We start from the raw sequence: 17,606 nt of genomic DNA on the forward strand, positions 1-17,606 counted from the left end.
TACTATATGAAGATGTATTCTGATGGAAGTGGAAATCTTCAACATAAAGAAGATCCAACTCACTTCCAGCTGATCAATGATGAATAGAAACAACTACACTCAGAGAAGGAACACTGGGAATTGAATGTAAAATATTAGCACTACTATTTACCTACCAAGGTTACTTATACCTTCGGAATCCAATACATCACGTGCAACAAGTAAATTGGATTTACACACATATATTGTATCTAGGTTATACTGTAACACATGTAAAATGTATGGGATTGCCTGTCATCTAGGGTAAGGAGTAGAGGGAGGGAGGGGAAAATTTGGAAAAATGAATACAAGGGATAATGTTATTTAAAAAAATTACTCATGCATATATACTGTCAAAAATTTTATAATAATAAAATTCATAAAAAATAAATACATAAATACATAAATAAAAAGAGAGAAATGAAATACCAATTGAAAAAATATAAAGATTATCTCTAGAAGGAACAGAGAATAGTCTACCTCTCAGACCTGTGGAGGAGGAAGGAATTTATGACCAGAGGAGAATTAGAGATCATTATTGATCACAAAATAGAAGATTTTGATTACATCAAACTAAAAAGTTTCTGTACAAACAATACTAATGCAAACAAGATTAGAAGGGAAGTAACAAATTGGGAAAATATTTTTAAAAGTAAAGGTTCTGACAAAGGTCTCATTTCCAAAATATATAGAGAACTGACCCTGATTTATAGGAAACCAAACCATTCTCCAATTGATAAATGGTCAAAGGATATGAACAGACCATTCTCAGATGATGAAATTGAAACCATTTCCACTCACATGAAAGAGTGTTCCAAATCACTACTGATCAGAGAAATGCAAATTAAGAAAACTCTGAGATACCACTATACACCTGTCAGATTGGCTAAGATGACAGGAACAAATAATGATGAATGTTGGAGGGGATGTGAGAAAACTGGGACACTGATACATTGTTGGTGGAGTTGTGAAAGAATCCAGCCATTCTGGAGAGCAATTTGGAACTATGCCCCAAAAGTTGTCAAACTGTGCATACCCTTTGACCCAGCATTGCTGCTATTGGGCTTATATCCCAAAGAAATACTAAAGAGCGGAAAGGGATCTGTATGTGCCAAAATGTTTGTGGCAGCTCTTTTTGTTTTAGCTAGAAACTGGAAGTTGAATGGATGCCCATCAAGTGGAGAATGGTTGGGTAAATTGTGGTATATGAAGGTTATGGAATATTATTGCTCTGTAAGAAATGACCAGCAGGAGGAATACAGAGAGGCTTGGAGAGACTTAAATCAACTGTTGCTGAGTGAAATGAGCAGAACCAGAAGATCACTATACACTTCAACAACAATACTGTATGAAGGATGTATTCTGATGGAAGTGGAAATCTTCAACATAAAGAAGATCCAACTCACTTCCAGTTGATCAATGATGGACAGAAATAACTATACCCAGAGAAGGAACACTGGGAAGCGAATGTAAATTGTTAGCACTACTGTCTATCTACCCAGGTTACTTATACCTTTGGAAGCTAATAATGTGCAACAAGAAAATGGTATTTACACACATGTATTGTATCTAGGTTATATTGTAACACATGTAAAATGTATGGGATTACCTGCCATCGGGGGGAGGGAGTGGAGGGAGGGAGGGGATAATTTGGAAAAATGAATAAAAAAAATTAAAAAAAAAGATTACCTATAGAAAAGAAATTGTATCAATGTTCAATTTTCAAGACACAACGTCTGAATTTATTAATGGAATTGAAAAACACCAAGTTCCACAAGTAATGGACAGAGTCTGATCATATCCTGTTCATCAGTGAATCAGTGATGTTGGTGGGACCACAAATGGGATGGTAAATAAAAAAAGGAATTAAAAGGAGTGATGTGTGTGGGTCAAATTAAGATTTAGCAAAGAGAGCAAGTTAACCCTTGTGGTCTGAGGAAGTGAAGACCTTTCAGGGGAATATATGAGTGGGAAGAAGGGAGGATTTAAAAAGGAAAGAAAGGAGGAGGGAAGCCCTGTTTTGTTCCATGGAGATGTGATGAGAGATGATGAGAGGGATGTGTGGGACAGGTAGGGTGCAAGACATGCTTCCCAATTAACTAATCAAAGACATCATCAAGTACAAAGAGAAAACATTTATTTAATCCCTGTAGGGAGAGGTCCAGACACACTTGGAAGCCATCCCAACTCTGCCATGTGTTCCTGGAACCTGGCCAGCTTCTGGTTTGTCCAGGGTTTAAAAGCAAAAGCCTCGAGCCTTCTCATTGGATATACTAAAAGGATGTAACCATCCTTGACCAATGGTCACTAATGCTGGCTGCCTCCCACAGGTCATGTCATTTCCTGCAACTTCCTGTATCTCCAGGTTCAAAGTTCATACATTTTTTTGGAAATTTTTTTATTAATTTTATAATTATAAAATTTTTTGACAGTACATATGCATAGGTAATTTTTATAACATTATCCCTTGTACTCCCTTCTGTTCTGAATTTTTTCCCTCCTTTCCTCCACCCCCTCCCCTAGATGGCAGGCATTCCCATACATATTAAATATGTTATAGTATATCCTAGGTACAATATATATGTGCAGAACCGAATTTTTTGGTTTTTGTTGTTGAAAAGAAAGAATTGGATTCGGAAGGTAAAAATAATCTGGGGAGAAAAACAAAAAAATGCTAACAGTTTACACTCATTTCCCAGTGTTCCTTTTATGGGTGTAGCTGATTCTGTCCATCATTGATCATTTGGAATTGGAGTAGCTCTTCTCTATGTTGAAGATATCCACTTCCATCAGAATACATCCTCATACAGTATCATTGTTGAAGTGTATAATGATCTCCTAGTTCTGCTCGTTTCACTCAGCATCAGTTGATGTAAGTCTCTCCAAGCCTCTCTGTATTCCTCCTGTTGGTCATTTCTTACAAAACAATAATAATCCATAACATTCATATACCATAATTCACCCAACCATTCTCCAATTAATGGGCATCTGTTCATTTTCCAGTTTCTAGCCACTACAAAAAGCGCTGCCACAAACATTTTGGCACATACAGGTCCCTTTCCCTCCTTTAATATTTCCTTGGGATATAAGCCCAGTAGTATAGCACAGCTGGATCAAAGGGTATGCACTGTTTGACAACTTTTGGGGCATAATTCCAGATTGCTCTCCAGAATGGTTGGATTCTTTCACAACTCCACCAACAATGCATCAGTGTCCTGGTTTTCCCACATCTCCTCCAACATTCATCATTATCTTTTCCTGTCATCTTAGCCAATCTGACAGGTGTGTAGTGGTATCTCAGAGTTGTCTTAATTTGCATTTCTCTGATCAGTAGTTATTTGGAACACTCTTTCATATGAGTGAATATAATTTCAATTTCATCATCTGAGAATTGTCTGTTCATATCCTTTGACCATTTATCAATTGTAGCATGGCTTGATTTCTAATAAATTAGAGTCAATTCTTTGTATATTTTGGAGATAAGGTTTTTATCAGAACCTTTAGCTGTAAAAATATTTTCCCAATTTGTTACTTCCCTTCTAATCTTGTTTGCATTAGTATTGTTTGTACAGAAACTTTTTAGTTTGATGTAATCAAAATCTTCTATTTTGTGATCAATAATGATCTCTAGTTCTCCTTTACTCATAAATTCCTTCCTCTTCCACAAGTTTGAGAAGTAAACTATCCTATATTCCTTTAATCTATTTATGATCTTATTCTTTATGCCCTAAATCATGGACCCATTTTGATCTTATCTTTGTATATGGTGTTAGGTGTGGGTCCATGCCTAGTTTCTGCCATAATAATTTCCAGTTTTCCCAGCAGTTTTTGTCAAATACTGGATTCTTATCCCAAAAGTTGGGATCTTTGGGTTTGTCAAACACTAGATTGCTATAGATGTACTTTTTTGTCCTTTGTATCTAATCTGTTAAACTGATCGACTTTTCTATTTCTTAGCCAATACCAAATGATTTTGGTAACTGTTGCTTTATAATATAGTTCTATATCAGGTACAGCTAAGCCAGCTTAATTTGAATTTTTTTTCAGTATTACCTTGAAATTCTTGACCTTTTGTTTTTCCATATGAATTTTGTTGTTATTTTTTCTAAGTCACTAAAATAGTTTCTTGGGAGTCTGATTGGTATAGCACTAAATAAATAGATTAGTTTGGGGAGTATTGTCATCTTTATTATATTTGTTCGGCCTATTCACAAGCATTGGATGTCTTTCCAATTATTTAAATCTGACTTTATTTTTGTGGCAAGTGTTTTGTAATTTTGCTCACATAATTCCTGACTTTCCTTTGGTAGATATATTCCCAAATATTTTATCCTATCGACAGTTATTTTGAATGGGATTTCTCTTTGTATCTTTTGCTGTTGGATTGTGTTGGTAATGTATAAAAATGCTGAGGATTTATGTGGATTTATTTTGTATCCTGCAACTTTGCTAAAATTCTGAATTAATTCTAATAGCTTTTTAGCAGAGTCTTTGGGGTTCTCTAAGTATACCATCATGTCATCTGCAAAGAGTGATAGTTTGATTTCCTCATTACCTACTCTAATTCCTTGAATCTCTTTCTCGACTCTTGAGGCTGAGGCTAGCGTTTCTAGTACTATATTGAATAGTAATGGTGATAGTGGGCAACCTAGTTTCACTCCTGATCTTACTGGGAAAGGTTCCAGTTTATTTCCATTAGGTATTATGCTTACTGACGGTCTTAAATATATGCTTCTGACTATTCTAAGGAATAGTCCATTTATTCCTATACTCTCAAGCGTTTTAAGTAGGAATGGATGTTGTATTTTATCAAATGCTTTTTCTGCATCTATTGAGATGATCATATGGTTTTTATTAATTTGATTATTAATATGGTCAATTATACTAATAGTTTTCCTAATATTAAACCAGCCCTGCATTCCTGGTATAAATCCTACTTGGTCATAGTGTATTATCCTGGGGATGATTTTCTGAAGTCTTTTTGCTAATATCTTATTTAAGATTTTAGCATCAATATTCATTAGGGAAATTGGTCTATAATTTTCTTTCTCTATTTTCAGCTACCTGGTTTAGGTATCAGTACCATGTCTGTGTCATAAAAGGAATTTGGTAGGACTCCTTCAATCCATATTTTTTCAAATAGTTTATATAACACTGGAGTTAGTTGTTCTTTAAATGTTTGGCAGAATTTTTTTCCTTTTCTACCATTTTTAGTTGTAAGCCCAATTTGTTGACCTTCTCTTTCTCTGTTTTATGCAAGTAGGCCTCTAGAGATATAAAACTTCCCCTTATTACTGCTTGGCTATATCCCACACATTTTGGTATGATGTCTCATTATTGTAATTTTCTTGGGTGAAGTTATTAAATATGTCTATGATTTGCTGTTTTACCCAATCATTCTTTAGTATGAGATTATTTAGTTTCCAATTATTTTTTGGTCTATTTCCCCTGCCTTTTTATTGAATGCAATTTTCATGGCATTGCAGTCTGAAAAGTATGCATTTACTATTTCTGCCCTACTGCATTTCATTTTGAGGTTTTTATGTTTTTTTATAGGTTCCATGAACTGCTGAAAAGAAAGTGTACTCCTTTCTGTCTACATTTAGCTTTCACCAAAATAAGTGATTTTGTACATGCATATCCTATGATTGAAGAGATTGACTCTGTAGGTCAAAAAAGGAGAAGATATGCACCTTTAGATTTGAATAAAATTAAAGATGTGAAAAAAGGTTGTACCCTTTATGGGGCTACTTCAGCTTATGTTAAAATGTTACTAGATGGTTTGTCTTATGAAGTCCTAACCCCAAATGATTTGAAATCCATAGCAAGGACATGTCTAGAACCTGGACAAAATTTGTTATGGCTTGCAAAATTTCATGAATTATGTAAAATCCAAGTCAGATGCAATTTGGAAATAGGAGTTAACACACAATTCACTTTTGAGCACTTAGCTGGTGAAGGTGGGTATGGAGAAAATTCAGAACAGATTAATTATACCAAGACAATAGATGAGCAAATTGCTAAGGCTGCAATAAAAAGCTTGGAGTGTGTATTAAGAAAAGTTTTATGTATTCGGATTCACTCCTATAAATGACGCTCTCAGACTCAATTGAAAATGAAAGTAAGGTTTTAATCAAATAGGACAAGGTATAGATAGTTTAGATTTGCATAAAAAATAGAAATAAGAACAATTAACAATATGACAATGATAATTATAGCAGATAGCGGAAGAGTATACATCACCAATTCAAGGGAACCTCAAAAACTCAAATGGTTGGGAGCCCCGTTTCTTCCTCAATCAGCTTGAATTATATAAAGATTTTCCTGGGCAAAACATCCTTCCCACAAGTGAAGCTCAACTATGGTTTAGAATGCAGGTTTTTTATATGTTTTCAGACAAAGAAGGCTCCAGGCCAAAATTTATCTATATATTCATGTTGACTCATTCCAAACCCTTGAAGCTTGACATGTTTCCTTATCAATTGCATATGCACAGGGAGGAAGCCACCCAACCCTAAGCATAAGCATGTCCAAGAATGGCTAGTTCCTGGTATCTATTGCCAAGGACATACAGAGTTCATGGAACGGTCAAGTTTCTATAATTTAGAAGCTCAGGCCTGTTAGATTTGATTGGGCTTATAAACCTAATATGAAATATTAATTTCTTATTCAGGGTGTCCTCCCTGGACAGAAAGATCGGGGAGAGGCTTTCACTAAAATAGAGCAAGGTCCCAATGAACCTTTTGCAGATTTTGTGGGACATTTGCAAACTGCTGTCAAAAGAACTATTGGAGAAAATGCAGCTACAGAAATAATGACCAGACATCTGGCTAAGGAAAATGCCAATGAGATTTGCAAAAGAATTATATGGGGACTAGACAAAGATGCTTCTTTAGAGGAGATTATAAGGCGCTGTGCTACAGTAGGAACACATGCTTTTTACACCCAGACTATGATGAACGTGGAAAGACAGGGTCCCTCCTGGCAAGGGACTTCTAGAGAAACTCAGCAATGTTTTCAATGTGGAAAAATTGGACATCTAAGAGCTCAGTGTAGATATGAAGATACAGTGAGAACACAGGGTGAGAGAAGACCTAAAACTCCATGTCCAAAGGGTCTCCACTGGGCCTCCGAATGTTGATTGACCCAGGGAAATGAGAGGCGGGGCCTAGCTTCAGCCCCCCATGTGGGGCATGATGGCAGCCGAGGTTACATCCAGAGAATTTTAAGACATGATCAATCAGCCAAAAGGCAATCAGATGGAAGAAAAGGATTGAAATTAGGAAAAATAGAGTTGTGTGCAGTAGAGACTACTGAGATACTTCCTGGAGAAGTGAAATCTGTTCCTGCTCAGTCTATGGATCCTTTGCCTCCAGGCACAGTAGGCTTGACCATTTCACCTTCTGAGAGTGCCTACAAAACAGTGTCCATCCATACACTGATGTGGGAAACTGGAGAACATGTAGCTAATATCCCAGTCACTAACAGAGGTGGACAACGTGTGATTTATCAACCAGGAGAAGTAGTAGCATCAGGCTTATTGTTATGTACCCCTAATAAGCAAGCTGACAGTCACCTAGATTACGACTCCAATGAACAAAATCCAAATATATTGGACAGCAGCTGTGACAGCTGACTGACCTATGCTTACTATTTATATAAATGGAATACCATTTGAAGGATTGGTAGACACAGGTGCAGATCGTACAGTTATTGGAGATGCCAATTGGCCCAGTCACTGGCCAAAGATTAAGGCAGACACCTACATGTCTGGGATAGGAGGATCAATAGCAGCAGAAGTTAGTGCTAGGCCTTTGAGATGGATATTTGAAGGTGAAACAAGAGTTTTTTACTCCTTTTGTGGCTGAAAAAATCCCCATCAATCTGTGGAGAAGAGACATTTTACAGCAGATAGGATTACAAATAAGCACTTCGGCTTTTTAGGCAGGGCTGCTGTTGAAGGCCTACCTGCACTTTCACCGGGTCCTATTCAGTGGAAGACTGATTCACCAGTGTGGGTAGAACAGTGGCCCTTAAAAAGTGATAAAATTCAGTCCTTATTAGACATAGTGAACGAACAACTTGACCAAGGACACTTGCAGCCTTCTCTAAATCCTTGGAATTCCCCAGTATTTGTGGTGAAAAAGAAATCTGGAAAATGGAAGATGTTAACTGATCTAAGAAGAGTAAATGAACAGATGGAAACTATGGAAACTCTTCAGCCTGGACTTCCATCTCCTACTCAGTTGCCAAGAGAATGGCCTTTATGGGTTATAGACATTAATGATTGTTTCTATTCTATCCCTCTAGATAAGGAGGATATGAAAAGATTTGCTTTTTCAGTGCCTAGTATTAATTTGGCCGAGCCTTATAAAAGATATGAATGGACAGTTTTGCCACAGGGAATGAAAAACAGCCCTAGTATGTGCCAAATGTATATTGCTGCTGCTCTTGCTCCAGTAAGAAAAGCCTTTCCAAAAGTAATATTGTTACATTATATGGATGATATTTTGCGATGTGCACCTGAGGAACAAATGTTAGAAGCATGTCTACAAAAGACCATGGAAGCACTAAAATACTACAAACTGCATATATCTACAGAAAAAATTCAAAGACATGCTCCTTTTAAATATTTAGGATATGAAGTATATTCTAAGACACTCACAGTACAAAAGCTTTCTTTAAGAACAGAGAAGTTGAACACCTTAAATGATTTCCAAAAATTAATAGGAGATATACAATGGATGCATCCAATGTTAGGCTTAACTACCAATCAACTACAACCTCTATATGACATTTTAAGGGGAGACAGTGCTTTAAATTCACCACGCCAGCTTACAAAAGAAGTACAAGAAGCTTTGAGAGAAGTTGAACTGGCTTTATCCAATGTAGTTGAAAGAGTCACTCAAAAACCCTTGGAAATATCAGTTTTTGCTACAAAAGAGGCACCCACAGCAGTCCTTCATCAAGGAGACAGTGTGATTGAGTGTGTGAACCTCCCAATACAACCAAAACAAAGCCTTACTCCTTACCCAGTGCTTCTGGCTAGAATTTTATTAAAGGCTATTAAGAGAGTAATACAACTATCTGGAATAAGTCCTGAAAAAATATACACATTCTATACTAACACACAAATTAATGTATGCTGTGAGACCATCCCAGAATGGCAAATGTTATTGGCCACTGCTCCAAATTTTGCACATGGGTCTCCATTAAAGATAACCCGGCTACTACATAATTGGAGATGGATTTTTGAAGAAAAGGTTTCTAACGTTCCCCTTAAAGGACCAACAATCTTTACAGATGCCTCCAAAGAAAATATTTGTGCTGTATACTCTCATGATTCAACCATAAAGAGAGTAGTCAGGACTCCTTTTCAGTCCACTCAACAGAATGAATTATTTGCTATCATGATAGCTCTTACTTATTACCCAGGACACGTAAATATAATTACTGATTCAGCCTATTCAGTAGGTGTAGTACAAAGAATTGCCACAGCCAAATAAAATTTGTAGCCTCTAATATTTATCAGCTATTTAAGGAACTTCAAGAGCAAGTGAGAAAACATCCAGGCAAGATTTATATCTTGCATGTCCACTCACATAGTGGACTTCCAGGTCCTATTTTTGATGGAAATTCAAAGGCAGATAGCCTTCTAACCATGTTAGCCAGTACTACTTTATTTCAGGAAGCAGAAGAATCTCATTCTAAATATCATCAGGCTGCTCAAGCTTTACGTTTGCAATTTGGAATAACAAGAGAGGAAGCTAGGAGCATAGTAAAAAGCTGTACAGCTTGTCTTCCTTTCCACACTCCTACACTCCCTCCAGGGAAGAATCCTTGTGGGTTGAGACCCAATGAAATCTGGCAAATAGATGTGACCCACTATAAATCTTTTGGTTGTCTGTCTTTCATCCACGTGGTAGCAGATACCTTTTCAGGTTTCACTTTTTCAGTGCCAACAGCAAAAGAGACAGCCCAAGTGGTCACTAAATTCCTTATCCAAGCATTTGCAATTACGGGTATACCACAAGAAATAAAAACAGATAATGGACCTGCATATAGTTCTAAACATTTTGCGCACTTCTGTGCCCAGTATAAGATTCTACACACTACTGGAATACCTTTTAATCCGCAAGGTCAGGCAAGAGTAGAGAGAAGAAACAGGCATTAAGACACTCCTCCAAAAACAAAAGAAAGGGGGAGCCACAGGTAACCCTAGAAAACTTCTAAATTTAGTCCTCTATACCATTAATTTTCTAATTTTTGACAAAGGTGCACTGGCTCCGGCAGACAGGTTTTATAACCCACCAGAAGGGCAGTGTCCAGTGCGAGCAGCTCCACTGTCCTTAGTTAATTGCCAGATGATGTGGAGAGACCCAGAAAGTGGTGAATGGAAGGGACCAGAGAGGTTAACTGCCTGGGGGAGAGGGCTTGCTTGTATTTCTTCAGAAGGAGAAGGAATCAGATGGGTGCCAATGAGTCATATTCGCCTTGTCCATTAGAGAGAGACAGAAAAAGAGAAAGACCTCAAAACAAAGGAGAAAATCTAAGAAACATCTGACACTGAAAGAGTATGGCTAATAAGAAGACTGTTAAAGAACTTTAAAACCAGCAGGAATTATTGGATTTCCTAACACAAGATGAGACTAATGGACATTTATAAATTCTCAATTTATGATTATTTGATCATGTTATTTTTTACATATTTCTAGCATGTATTATGTTACTATGTTACTATGTGTTTATGTAATCTATGTAATCATGTGCAATGCCTCCCATATTGATGGATTTATGTTGCAAGGTCATGACCACTCTATCTTCTAAATCAAAAGAAAGGGGGAGATGTTAGGTTCTAAGTGCTAAGTCGGTACTTAACAATTCTCTAATTCAGGCCTTTACCGGGAGTTTTACTTGTGAATTCCTGGAGGAGGAGCTTGCATGCTTAGGAGGAGCAAGTTCATTGGTTGAAGTAATTTTTCCCAGAAGCCCTTGCACTATCCCAACCCATTCTCTGGGAGGATAAAAGAGGGCAGCACTCCAGAGATAGAGAGTCTCTGTTCTAGGTCAACGTTGAAGCGGCTCTCTGGAGGAAGAAGTCTCTCCTCTAGACCACAGAGGGTTCGGCAGTTTCTGGAGATGACAGCACGTTACAGATTTATCATATCAAACTTTTTTAATATTCTATTTACCTCTTTGACTTCTTATTTATTTTGTGGTTTGATTTATCTAATTCTGAGAGTGCAAAGTTGAGATCTCCCACTATTATAGTTTTGCTGTCTATTTCTTTTTGCAGCTCTTTTAATTTCTCTTTTAAGAATTTAGATGCTGCACCACTTGGTGCGTATATGTTTAATATTGATACGGCTTCATTATCTATGCTACCCTTTTAGAAGGATATAATGCCCTTCCTTATCTCTTTTAATTAGATCAATTTTTGTTTTTGCTTGATCTGAGATGAGGATGGATACCCCTGCTTTTTTTGGCTTCACCTGAAGCATAGTAGATTCTGCTTCACCCTTTCACTTTTATTCTGAATGTATCACCATGTTTCAGGTGTGTTTCCTGTAAACAGCATATAGTAGGATTCTGGCTTTTAATCTAGTCTGCTAAGTGCTTCCTCTTTATGGCGGAGTTTACCCCATTCACATTTATGGTTAGAATGACTATTCTACATTGCTTGCCATCCTGTTAACCCCTGCTTATGCTTTTCTCCTTTCCTTCCCTCTTGTCCCCCTACCCAGTATTAAAATTGTGAACCTTTTCACAGCCCTTCCTTTTTAGTATCCCTCCCCCACCTCAAAGTTCCTCTCCCTATTTTACCCCTTTTTCTCACAATTTCTGTATTCCCTTCCCCTTAGCTTCCTCCTTCCCTCCCACTTTTCAATGAAGTGGAAGATGTTTCACCATAAATTGAATATGTCTATTGATACACACTATGTTCATCTCCCTCCTTTCTTTCTCTCAGATATAATAGGTTACTTTTGCCTCTCCATGATATGTAGTAACACCACTTTACCCTTTTTTATAGTATAATTTCCTTTCCATCTCTAGTTTCTAGGACAAATTATACATGTGTTCTTTACATATCTTTATGGCAGAAGTATAGTTCTCAAGATTTCTTTTTACCTTTTTAGAAATCTCTTGAGTTCTGTATTTGAAGATCAAACATTTTGTGTAGATCTGGTTTTTTCATCAAGAATAGATGGAATTCATTTATTTCGTTAAATGCCCATCTTCTTCCCTGGAAAACGATGCTCATTTTTGCTGGGTAAGTTATTCTTAGCTGCATACCAAGTTCCTTAGCCTTTTGGAATATCATATTCCAGGCCCTTCATTTGTTTAATGTGGATGTTTCTAGATCCTGGGTTATACTTATGGTGGCTCCTCCATATCTGAATTGATTTTTTCTAGTAGCTTCCAATATTTTTTCCTTTGTCTGATGGTTCTTGAATTTGGCCACTGTATTTCTTGGTTTTGATTTTAGGGTCCCTTTCAGTAGGTGTGTCTGCTCTCTGAGGCTCTAAGAACAAGCTGAGTCACACTTGGTGGGGGTGGGGGTGGCCGAGTCCAGAGAGATGCTAGCTTTCCAGGGTTTTATTCTTTACCTCCGGTGTTTACACCTTCTCCACACTGGGGCAAAAGTCGTTTCACAGAAACGGAAGAGATCACACCCCTCCCCCCTCTGGTCTGAGCTGTGTGAGCTGCCTGCTTCTCTTTCACTGCTTGCCCTCAGTCTGAGCCTAGTTTGTTCGTCCCCTCCCCCGAGCAAACACAGACCTTTTCTGGTGAATTTCAAGGATGTCTTCTGTTAGTGATTATTTGTGGGTTTCTTTTCCGATCAAGCATTAATTCCGAGGCTTGTTGTGAAGTAAGTTCTGAGAGAAAACGCAGAGCTCAAGCAGTTGTCTGCCTCCGCACAGCCATCTTGGCCAGAAGTCCCAAAGTTCATTCTTCTAGAGATCAAATAACTTGCCCAAAGTCCCAGTTCTGGAAACAGGGATCATGTAACTCAATACTGAGAAATACTTCATCCAATCAGTCCCATTCAGTACCCACTCTTTTTCATCAGTTTCAAGACTTCTCACCCCAATATATACATCCTACCTCAAGCAGTCCAGACCTAGACTCATTTGGGACAAAGAGACAAAGGTTTCATCTTCTGGAGCTGCTTCAGGCTGACAAAAGGCATGGAGCTGGCCCTACCTGGTAGGGTCTGGACTGAAAAGGGGAAATGAGTGAGTTGTAGGTGGCAACAGCAGTGTCTGGTTCTGAATGTCAGAATTTAGAGGATTCCATGTGGCCACCCTTCCCCCACTCCTGCATTCCTGGACAAAAATTCCCTCAGGTTCCCCACTCAATTTCTTACATGACAATCCTTTAAAGATTTAGCCCATCAGCTCTTTTTGTTGTAGCTAGAAACTGGAAGATGAATGGATGTCCATCAGTTGGAGAATGGTTGGGTAAATTGTGGTATATGAAGGTTATGGAATATTATTGCTCTGTAAGAAATGACCAGCAGGAGGAATACAGAGAGGCTTGGAGAGACTTAAATCAACTGATGCTGAGTGAAATGAGCAGAACCAGAAGATCACTGTAACACTTCAACAAACAATACTGTATGAGGATGTATTCTGATGGAAGTGGAAATCTTCAACATAAAGAAGATCCAACTCACTTCCAGTTGATCAATGATGGACAGAGGTAGCTACACCCAGAGAAGAAACACTGGGAAGTGAATGTAAATTGTTAGCACTAATATCTGTCTGCCCAGGTTGCATGTACCTTCGGATTCTAATGTTTATTGTGCAACAAGAAAATGATATTCACACACATGTATTGTACCTAGACTATATTGTAACACATGTAAAATGTATGGGATTGCCTGTCATCGGGGGGAGGGAATAGAGGGAGGGGGGGTAATTTGGAAAAATGAATACAAGGGATAATATTATAAATATATATATATATATATATATATATATATATATATATATATATATATATATATAATAAAAAAAATTAAAAAAAAAAAGATTTAGCCCATCAATTTATTTACTTTTTCCCAATATCAAGTCCACCAGTCCAGTTTCCCAAGTCCACCAGTTTTCCAACTTTCTCCTTCTCTCATGCTACATAAACAATCTTCAATGTGTTTGTCTGACCACAATTAGCATCTCTCTTATCTGTCCAGGAGGAGCTTGAATTGTATTGCTCTTTCCCTTCCTCTTTAGCAATAAAGGTATCCATATTCAAACAAATTCCAAGATCTTATACTCAGAATAAACAAACCTACCGTGCAAAGGCAGTAGCAAAATTATTTCCCATAATTTTTAGAATCATCCAAAGTTCCTAATCAAATGCTTTTCTGCTGCTTGAGTTTCAATCAGATGTTTTATTGCCCTTTACTCTAGCAGGCTCTGAAAACTCTTCAGCCCAGGGTTTTTTCTTTTACTTACAAATTAGTATATCAGGTTAAAAAGTTTAGAATCACAAGCAAATTTTCAAATAACAAATTCCTAAATTTCTTTATCATTGCTCTTAAAACTTAACAGAGCTCTTAAATTAACAAACAGACAAATCACACAGAATGTAGAACACAATCACACAGAACACAAATCATATAGACTGTAGTTACAACATTAAACAAACACTTAACACATACAGACTAGTTTGCTTCCAAGAGGCTCTTTGGCCCATGAACACCAGAGAGAACTAAAGCAAAACACAGACCAATGAGACAGACACACAACACAAGGGAGACAACCACTGGAGGGAACCAGTCAGGACTGTCACCTAACCCTAACCCTGAAGGTCAGCAAGAGTGTTAACACTGCGTTCAGCTTAGCCATTTGCTACAGATACTGGAGTACTCACCAGACCAGACAGACAGCTGCAGGATAGTTAGGCATACATGATGCTATTGACCAGATTAGAATTTTAGACTTATGTAGAATCAACCTACACCATTTCAAACTCACCTGGGGCCGGGGAACATTAATCCTGGTGGCCACTCCCTAGGTGGAGAGTAGTGTGGGTGGATTCCACAGGTGAGCCAAAGGCTATCTCGGGGGAAACCTCCAAATGAAATGGACCTACACGAGATAGACTGTTTGGACCAGATTATTCAATTTAAAGCATCATTTATTGGCCAGCCAGTGACTGACCCCACTAGACAGGCTAGTAGAGATCAGTCCCGAGCCTCCATGGAGACAGACTTTTAAGCACATTTGCCACTCCTTGGTACAGTCTTGTGGTTACAAGTTTCCTTGACTTTCTGCTTACAAGGGGAAAACTAGGGTGCTTTCAGGATGTCTGACATTGTTAGGCAAGTATTCTGTCTGAACATAGTTGATCAAACACTTCCCTTAATTTAGTTTAAACAACATTTTCCTATAAGCCTGAGGCCCCTTGACCCAGGGATGAGGGGGCCAGTCTTTTGTCCATTTCAATATCAGCTGCAGTCCCAAAAGATTTTATCTCCTACAGCAATTATCATTAATCAAAGCTTCAGATTAATCTATCTCTCAAGGATCACAGTAAGAGATTCATCCTAGAAAGTTCACAGCTTATACAGCTTATGCTTCATATCTAAGTAGATAGTTCTAAGTTCAACATTACACAGATCATTTTGCTTTTAAAATACCCAACACAGAGAAAAATTCTAAATTGCATATTGTCCATCCTGTTTCCACAAAAAAGAAACTTTCAGATTTAACATTAATAATCATTCTTCATTCTAAAAAAAATTAAACTTTTGGAATTAACTCTATCAAATTATCAGATCAGATTAAAATTCTGCTCTAGGTTTTTAGCACTTAAATAAACATTAAATAATTTGCTTTAGACAGATGGGATATCTTAGTAGAAATAAATTACTTTCAGAAAACTTACATTTCCAACAAACTTTTTAGAGCAGCTATAGACTAGAAAAAACAAAATAAAACACTCAATTATTAACACCATGTAGGTTGTTTCTTTAAACCATAGAAGGAATTAATGTTTGAACCAGCAAGGAGCTACAGTTTGTTAAAAAACAAAAGCCACCATATTTAATGGGGGGAGGGAGAGTAGATTGTCACCTGACAAGGCCCCTTTCCACCACCCTTCTCCCATTCCACCATGCTTTCAGAACCCAACTTTTCACAGCTAACCTTTTTAAGGTGCCCCCCAGGATCCAATCTGCCAGCTAAAGACAGACCCCAACCTTATGAGGTATCTCCTTTTCCATGTCAAATGGCAAATTCATTAGGGGTTTGTGCCTTTTTGTTCCCTATTTCTGGAAAGCCATTTCCTCTTTTCCTCCTTCTCTCACACCATTTCTTCCTGTCCCAACTCTGTCTCTCTCCTTCCAATGCCTACTTGCTCAAACCTTTTCTGCCATACTTTAAACACTCCCAAACCAATAATCCTTCTAACTTTCTAACTAGATGCTCCATTTAAACTATTAATTGCTTTTGCAAAGCAATCTTTCTTGTCCCTTGCCTTTAAATCACTTTTAAAAAAAAAACTTTAAACGTCAAGATTCACAAATAACTTTGAACTAAATTTCATAAAACTTATATATATATATATATATATATAAAATATATATATATATATATATATATAAAATATATATATATATATATATATATATATATATATATATATATATATATATATATATATATATACCCAACAGAACTGACAAATTTTCCAACACAATTGACAAATTTTTAAGGTATAACCCATAGTTTACAAATTACCCAATACTTCTAGAAAGCAACATACCATCTAAGAAGGGAGATACAAATACAACCTCCCCTAAGGTAAGCTACTGGCGTTTTGTTTTAATAACCTATATTTTAACTTAAAAATCAAATCAAATACAGCTTTAAATTCCCAATAATATAAAATCGCTTCTGCTATCATATTTCAGATAATGAATTTCACTAAACAGCATAATTTCTTTCTCTCCCTCTGGCCCCACGTGGCCCTGTTTCAGTCAGAAAACGAGGGAAGAAAAGGAAAGAAACTACCATCTTCACTCTCTGCACGACTGACCCTCCCCAGTTTAATTTAATTCCTTTGGAATTTTGAAATGACCAACTTCCCTAACCATTATTCCCAATGGACTTTCCTAAAGCTCCAACTTTGGCCAGAGTTAGAGCCTACAGGAAAGTCTCTTTCTCTCTCTCTTTTTTTTCCTAATAAATTCTAGCTCACAGAACAAACATGACAAAGATATTCTGCACAAAGACACACACAGACAAAAATCACATGGAAGACTACCATCCCTTTCCCACTTTCCCACACACAACAGAAATACCAAGTGCACATTTTTTTTCCCTTTTTGCTCCAAAGATTTGAATTAGACTGCTCCCTCTCAGAGCATCTCTAATCTCACCTCTGGTCTCCAGCAAACACACAGCCACCCTCCCCAGGGTAGCTTGGAAGACCAGGGTCAGAAGGAGTTGCCTACCTTCATAGCCTATCATCGTTCAAGGGCACATTAACAGACAGTACCTCTAGGATCTTGCATGCATAAGTTACCTGGCTCTCTCTTACCTTCCTCCCCAGAAGCTCCCCAAGAAATCTGCTCCCAG

Source organism: Sminthopsis crassicaudata, chromosome X (genome assembly GCF_048593235.1).
Source record: "Sminthopsis crassicaudata isolate SCR6 chromosome X, ASM4859323v1, whole genome shotgun sequence".
In the NCBI taxonomy this organism is placed as follows: domain Eukaryota; kingdom Metazoa; phylum Chordata; class Mammalia; order Dasyuromorphia; family Dasyuridae; genus Sminthopsis; species Sminthopsis crassicaudata.